The 7,923-nt window shown below is 40.8% G+C and overlaps 1 long non-coding RNA gene across 1 annotated transcript; it reads right to left on the minus strand.

Moving 5' to 3' along the window:
• Positions 1-1,099: 1,099 nt before the first annotated feature.
• LOC139530618 (uncharacterized) lies at positions 1,100-4,806 on the minus strand. Its single transcript, XR_011666082.1, has 3 exons — positions 4,588-4,806; positions 2,395-2,487; positions 1,100-1,777 (listed from the first exon to the last, which is right to left on the minus strand). It is a non-coding gene; the product is annotated as an uncharacterized lncRNA (long non-coding RNA).
• Between the last annotated feature and the right edge of the window lie 3,117 nt (positions 4,807-7,923).

Below are 7,923 nucleotides of genomic sequence, written 5' to 3' on the forward strand. Positions count from 1 at the left end.
CCTACCACGCAGGGATGCTCGCCTTGACCGTGATGGTTCCACTCTGCGTAATGGCCTCCATGGTTACCGCATGCCAGGATGGACCCGGCATACCCTGTGGTGACCTGCTGCAGGACGCAGCCATAGGCTTTCTGAAACCATATTGTAATATGGATTTCACTGCCCTCCCTCCATTCTGAATGACATTCATGTGTTATTAATGTGTTATTATCCTCGATAAAGATACGGTATTTTACCTAAGAAAAATCTCATGTTGATTTATTTACTAGCGTTTGTTTATCATCATGTATTTTAGGTCTACCTTTTGTTAAGATGTTATGTGGCAACTGTTGTATTGACAACTACATTCATTAGGCTACATGGTTGAACAAACAAAATGACATGGTAAACTAATAAACCAGTGATAAACTATGAGTTTAGGTTACTGGTTGATTTCATTTGGATTCATTCAGCTTGGTCGACATAATAACACTATAAGGTGAGACAATGGTGGTGTGTTCATAAATCATTCATCTCTATACATTCATTCAATTAAAGCAACGAAAAATTATATATTGTTTATCAAAAGATTATCAAGTGAGGAAAAAATATGGCTATTCTATGCCTACCATTTAAATCCCATGAATATTTTTTTCTCATGGAATAATGTCTCTCTCTAACACACACACACACACACACACACACACACCAGATGGACCGAATTTTCTGCTTTGACAGCTCTGGGAATTCTTCTGGTATGAAGCAAACATTAAATCGGTCTTATATTTCACTCGGTGTCTGAGGACGGTGGAAAACATCCACACAAAATATCCACCTGTCCTGGGTGAGAGAGAAAATAGGTTACCTTGCTGTTATTGTGGATCAAAGTCAATAAAACTATATGGAATTCAATACTGTCTAGCTAATGACCCATGTGTTTTTGATGATATGATTGTAAAGTTAAAGATAGGTAAGTATAGTATTGGTCTTCAAGTGCTTCAGCTACTGATAATCTTTGTAAAAATGTTTGTTTAAAAACATTTACAATAGACATAGACAAAAGACAATAGACAACTGAACATTCCACAGACAGGGATCCACTAAATGAGACATGACATTGGCTGGAACTTATAGTTTTTATTTAATTTTTTTTACAATCGCTAGGACCCATTTCTCAATACTTAGGTCACCTTTTCAAAACTCTTCACACAGTGAGCACAACAGCAGTCTGTGGAATAAACTGTGGATAATTTTTCATTGCTTTGGCACAAAATTCATTCAATGACTACATCTTTCAAATTTCATGAATTATATTCTCACTCAGACACAACCACCACCAAAGCTCTTGTCACGCCCTGGCCTTAGTATTCTTTGTTTTCTTTATTATTTTAGTTAGGTCAGGGTGTGACATGGGGAATGTTTGTGTTTTGTCTCGTCTTGGGTGGTTATATGGTAAAGGGGGTGTTGGGTTTAGTGTATGGGGTTGTGTTTAGTGAATGTGTCTAGGTATGTCTATGGTTGCCTGAGTGGTTCTCAATCAGAGACAGCTGTCTTCCATTTGTCTCTGATTGGGAGCCATATTTAAGGCAGCCATAGGCATTATGCGTTTGTGGGTAATTGTCTATGTCATTGTGTAGTGGTCAGTGTCAGCACCATTTGTTTATATAGCTTCACGGTCGTCAGTTTGTTGTTTTGTTTCGTTCGTTGTTCGTCTCTCTAATAAAAGAGAATGTATTTTTCACACGCTGCGTTTTGGTCCTCTCTTCCAAGTCAAGACGATCGTGACAGCTCTATGTACCTACAGGACAATTTACACATGTTTACATACTCTTTTCAAAACTGTTAAACTTAAATTCAAAACCTAACATAACACAAAATTGAATAAGACAGCACTTTTCTACATTTCTACAGTAATACAGTGTTGAAATATATTCAAAATCTAAAAAATGAAATACTATCAAAACAATTAGACCAACCACAGCTGTTTCCCATCGCAGCTGAACAGGTGTTAGTCTTCAATTTCATTACCATCTATACAAAAGGGGACATCTTAGGAATAATGCTGTACTGTAATGTAAACATGGACCCAGCCAGAGATAGAAAAGTGGCTGACAGAGGAAGAAGAGTGGCTGGGAGAGGGAGAGGAGTACGTATGCATGGTGGAAGAAGACTGAGAGGAAGATCAAGAGCTGTAGTCTCAGATGAGATTAGGGATACTATAATTGATCATGTAATAACTCATAGTCTATCAATGAGAGAGGCTGGTCTGAGAGTGCAGCCTAATCTGCAACGCTCAACAGTGGCATCTATTGTGAGAAATTTCCGGCAAAACAACAGGTAAGATGTGCATTCTGCAAGGGCATCTGACTGGACTGCACATTACAGAAGTAAATTGAGCAAAGCCTTCAAACCTACTTATGCCATTGTTTCTGATGACCATATCAATGATGGCAGTTTCCTGCACAGCAGTGAAAATCCTACCTCTCTGTGGGAGGTAACCGTTGGGTCCTAAGCAGAAATACAAAAACAATTACAAACAAAACTCACATTACTTTTGGAAATATTCACAATGTAAGCATAATAACTATTTCTAGAGTCCTGAAACAACATCAAGTCAGGATGAAGCAGTTGTACACTGTCACCTTTGAGAGGAACTCTGAACGAGTCAAGCAACTCAGGAACCAATATCAAATCAAATCAAATGTATTTATATAGCCCTTCTTACATCAGCTGATATCTCAAAGTGCTGTACAGAAACCCAGCCTAAAACCCCAAACAGCAAGCAATGCAGGTGTAGAAGCACGGGGGCTAGGAAAAACTCCCTAGAAAGGCCAATGTCCAGGTAAGATGACTATAAAATACAGAACTGGTTTTGAACAAAACCAAACAGGGCAGAGGCACACAATGGCATGTTTTTAGGTATAATGTAAACTACCGTGATAGCCTAACTCTTATGTTGCCTTGTAGATTTATTTTAAAGAATCATGGAGATTGAAGCCAGGCAAGCACCCCACATATTCATCTTTGTGGATGAGGCTGGTTTCAACTTGGCCAAAACACGGCGTTGAGGAAGGAATGTGATTGGGGAAAGAGCCACAGTGGATGTCCCGGGCCAGAGAGGTGCCAACAACACAATGTGTGCAGCAATATTCTCTGATGGATTGCTGTTACACAAACCGCTAATTGAGCCATACAACACAGAGCTTCTCATTTCATTCCTGGATGATCTCTATGGAAGGGTTGTGCCAGGTGAGGAAAGGGTTGCAGTGAGGCGAAATTGGCCAACGTTTGTAATTGTATGGGACAATGTGGCATTCCACCACTCCCGTGCTGTCACAGAGTGGTTTGCAGCCCATCCCAGGTTGGTGTCACTTTTCCTCCAACCTTACTCTCCATTCCTCAACCCCATAGAGGAATTATTTTCCTCATGGAGGTGGAAGGTTTATGACCACCATCCACATGATCAAATGTCCCTCCTGGATGCAATGAATGCTGGATGCCTGGACATATCTGCAGAAGATTGCCAGGGATGGACCAGGCATGCCAAAATATTCTTTCCTAGGTGTATTGCCCAAGATGACATAAGATGTGATGTGGATGAGAACCTGTGAGCAAATGCAGAAGACAGGGTTGACTAGCATTGCTACTGTATCTGTATCGGTAGATGGTGTATATCAATGCTAAAAATGGACATAAAACATATTAAAGCATATTGCATCATGTCTGATTCATTCCTGTAACATATACTGCAGTGAATTCTAAACAGTAGAGGTGTCATTCTTGTTTTGTAAAGACATTATACAAAAGAAAACATTGTGTAATGCTACCTGTTGTTAGTGTTTTTTAGGTCATTGTTTTATGAGTGACAAAGTGTGCTTGTTGGGTGACAACCTTTGCTAGTGTTATGGAAGAATTAGTTGATTTGAGACTTGTATGAAGTGTTTTGGTAGTTTTAGTTCATTTTGGATGTGAAATGAACTGCTGTGCCAAGCTGAAAGTTGATTAGGAGAACTGTGTGAAGAGTTTTGAAAGAGTGACCTAAGTATTGAGAAATGGGTCCTAGAGATTGTAAAAAACTGTAATGCCCAACCTTCAACATAAAGAAAAATTACAAATAAAGGCAACAAAAAAAACACCAACTCAGACACATGAATTCCAACAAACATTAATGACATCACACTTGCTCAAATCTACATGTTCATACTGTGTCCATAACCATCTTGTTTGTTCTCATAAAAACATTTCTCATAATAACATATAATAATAAGCTATTTGATTTGATATGAGTATGAACTATGAATCTGAGATGTGATATAGAGCCCCACAGTGGACGTGTCATAATACCCATAAAACCTAGCTGTCAAACAGGGAAATGGTTCCAATCGTTTTTCCTCCATTCATTTTTCCCATAGGGGATTTTAGAATCACTTCAAATAAGGGCTGTGTAGGCTTACACTGACGTTTTGATGACCGTGTAAATCTCTCTCGGAAAAGGTGACTTCTATCTATATATATGGCTCTATTTACTCTCAGATTAGAAAATGCTAATTAGCATTTATTTTTTACTACATTTAGCTACCATTAGATAGTTAATCCAGAGATTCTTACCTTTGCCTCGATTCAGCAGTCTCGTCCAAATCTTCATGGGGGGGGGGTAAATACAGCCGAATATATTGATAAACGTCACCTTGTCCGAGAGGGATTTACACGGTTATCAAAACACCACTCCAGGGTAAGCCTACACGAAACATAGCCCTTATGTTAAGTGTTTCCACTATGGGAAAAATGGTGGGGAAACTATTGGAACCATTTCCATGTTTGACCGCGAGGCTTTATGGGTATTATGACTCATACTGTGGTACTCTATTGTGGATAAGTTAAATCAGCTGAAATTTTACGCGTTTACCAGCAGATGGCAGAAACACATAGGCCAAGTGTGACTGTCTGCTGCTACCTTGTTATCAGAATGGAAAATCAGTTGTGTTGGTGGATTGGTTGCATCAGTGTGAATAATTGGTACCCACTCTCAGATTCATCTATCAAAAACACGGATTTGCCATCAGTTGTTGCAGTATTTAGACTATACTGTGTGTTAGAGCAGGGCTGGAGAAAAAACATTGTTGTCGCTATACATTTTTTGGTGATCTTGCATTGCGCTTTGTGTATGACTGAAATAGAATTGGTAGAATAGATTTAGGCCTATGGTCACATGTCTTGTGCGTAAACCCTGGAGGAGCCACACGGGGGCACCAGATCATCAAGGTAGTTCCCTCCACTATTTATCTCTCTCTCGCTCTCTCTCTCTCTTGCTCTCTCTCTCTCTGTCTTGCTCTCTCTCTCTCTCGCTCTCTCTCTCTCGCTCTCTCTCTGTCTCGCTCTCTCTCTCTGTCTCGCTCTCTCGCTCTCTCTTTCTCGCTCTCTCTCGTGCTCTCTCTCTCTTGCTCTCTCTCTCGCTCTCTCTTTCTCTTTCTCTCTCGTGCTCTCTCTCTCTCTCTCACTCTCTCTCTCTTGCTCTCTCTCTCTCTCTGTCTCGCTCTCTCTCTCTCTCTCGCTCTCTCTCTCTCGCTCTCTCTCTGTCTCGCTCTCTCTCTCTGTCTCGCTCTCTCGCTCTCTCTTTCTCGCTCTCTCTCTTGCTCTCTCTCTCTCTCTCTCGCTCTCTCTTTCTCGCTCTCTCTCGTGCTTTCTCTCTCTCTTGCTCTCTCTCTCTCTGTCTCGCTCTCTCTCTCTCGCTCTCTCTCTCTCTCTCTGTCTCGCTCTCTCTCTCTCTCGCTCTCTGTCTCTCGCTCTCTCTCTCTGTCTCGCTCTCTCTCTCTGTCTCGCTCTCTCGCTCTCTCTTTCTCGCTCTCTCTCGTGCTCTCTCTCTCTCGCTCTCTCTCTCCCTCTCTCTTTCTCTATGTGTGTGTGTCTTTTTGTCTTTCACACAAGCACATGTATGGACACACTAACATTTCTATTGCCCTTACGTTCTTCTACAACATTATTGTCTCTAATGGGGCAAGTAGATCAAAAGAAATAACTGAAACCAAATTCCAAGTAAACATCTCTGAATCACTGATTTAAAGTAGCCATTAGAATTATTTTTGTCATAGTTGAGTATTAATGTGCTGGTGTTTTGAAACCTTATACCGTAGGTAACTCTCCACTCCAGATGCCTCGCAGATTGCCAACGGGACTCACAGAGCTGTAACCATATCAACACCAGTACTTCAAATCACCCATGTGCACATTAGCCTAACTTCTCAATCTGTCTCAATCTACCTTTGGTTGAACCTGAGCCGCTAATATCTCCCCCTGTAGCAAAGTGAAATTGTATACCAGTAGGCAGACAGAGCAGCTGTAGCCTTGACTTTGGATCAACCAATAGGCTACATGCATTGAATAGTGTGTTGGGCTGAGCTCACAAAGGGTATATCCCCAAGCATTGAGATGGCAAAGGCCTTTGCATTATGAGTGAAAAAAGGGGTTCAGGTTTAGTTAATGCCTTAAGTCATTTTTGTATACTTTGAAGGGTTCATGAAAAGTATAGTCAACAATACCAAATACGTACAGTATTTTGGATTTATTGGCCGTCACAATGGCCACTTGGTCTCTGTATTTTAATTTGGTAAGTCTTAATAGAACAGTACTGTCAGTTCCTGTTTGTAACAGCCGAGTGTTTATGACATCTGTTATGTCATTGTTGACACCATGGCGTATAGGCCTTAGTATTAAAGTTGCAATCTGCGATTGCTACATCCATTTTTGGGACTTTTAAATTAATGATATATACCCATTGATTCTTAAAGAATATAACTTAGTTGAACTTAGCTCATCATGAGTGCTTAGTTTATGTCTAACCCATCAGAACCCCGAAAAATATGCTTGTTTTAACTCCATTGTTTGTAAACAAACGTTATTTTGTGAGTTGTGTGGACTTCAAAAGGAAAATAATTTTAGCTAATGTGTTAAAGTTTGTTTGCTCAACAAACTTTGCTTGAAATTAGTTGATTTTGAAAAAGCTTGTTGAGTAAAATTACAAATTCATGTGCCTTTGGAAGGCAACACTCTAAAAAAGCCAACCTAAACTGTTCTCTCTGCTACCAGAGTATCGGGTCTCGGACCAACAGGCTCAGATACCCAATTCATAAGACTGCTAAATAGCTAATCAAATGGTTACCCGGATTATCTGCATTGCATTTTAGGTTTAGTCTGACTTGTTCAAACTTCAACACAAAATATGTTTGTGTCAGGACCCGGTGAGAGAAACAGTCACTAATAGTCGGCAGAACCCAGAAGATGAGGCAGACTCAGCAGTACTAGAAATGGTGGTTTAATAAAAGGACAAGATCTTCAGGCAAAGAATATAAATCCACCACGTCCAAAAATAAAGCCAAGAGGCACAAAATGGATATCCTCCAAAATACAAAGAAACTCCACAAAGTGGTAAAAACAGCAGGGAAAAACAAACCTCAAAAGACTACTCAAAAATACACAAGCACTAAACCAGAGAACCTCTGGAAAATCCAATAAGAGAAATATGTTCACAACAAGGCTGGGGCTGGGTGCTAACATACAAACACTGAGCAAAGAACTGAGGAACACACAGGGTTTAAATACTAACAAGGGAACGACACACAGGTGCAAACAATAATTAGAGCAAGGAAAAAACAAAAGGTACAAAAAAGGTGCAATGGGGACATCTAGTGACCAAAACCTGAACAGTCCTGGCCAAAACCTGACAGAATCCCCCTCCTAGGAACGGCTCCTGACGTTCCTACCAGCCTTCTCAGGGTGGAGGGCCCTGAACTGACGAATGAGGTCAGGGTCCAGTATGTCCTTGGCAGGAACCCAGGAGCGCTCCTCGGGACCGTAGCCTTCCCAGTCCACCAGATACTGCCAGGACCGCTGCACCCGGCGGGAATCCAGTATCCGGTGGACGGTATAAGCCGACTGGCCTCCGATGAC

This window comes from Salvelinus alpinus, chromosome 9 (assembly GCF_045679555.1).
Source record: "Salvelinus alpinus chromosome 9, SLU_Salpinus.1, whole genome shotgun sequence".
Lineage (NCBI taxonomy): Eukaryota > Metazoa > Chordata > Actinopteri > Salmoniformes > Salmonidae > Salvelinus > Salvelinus alpinus.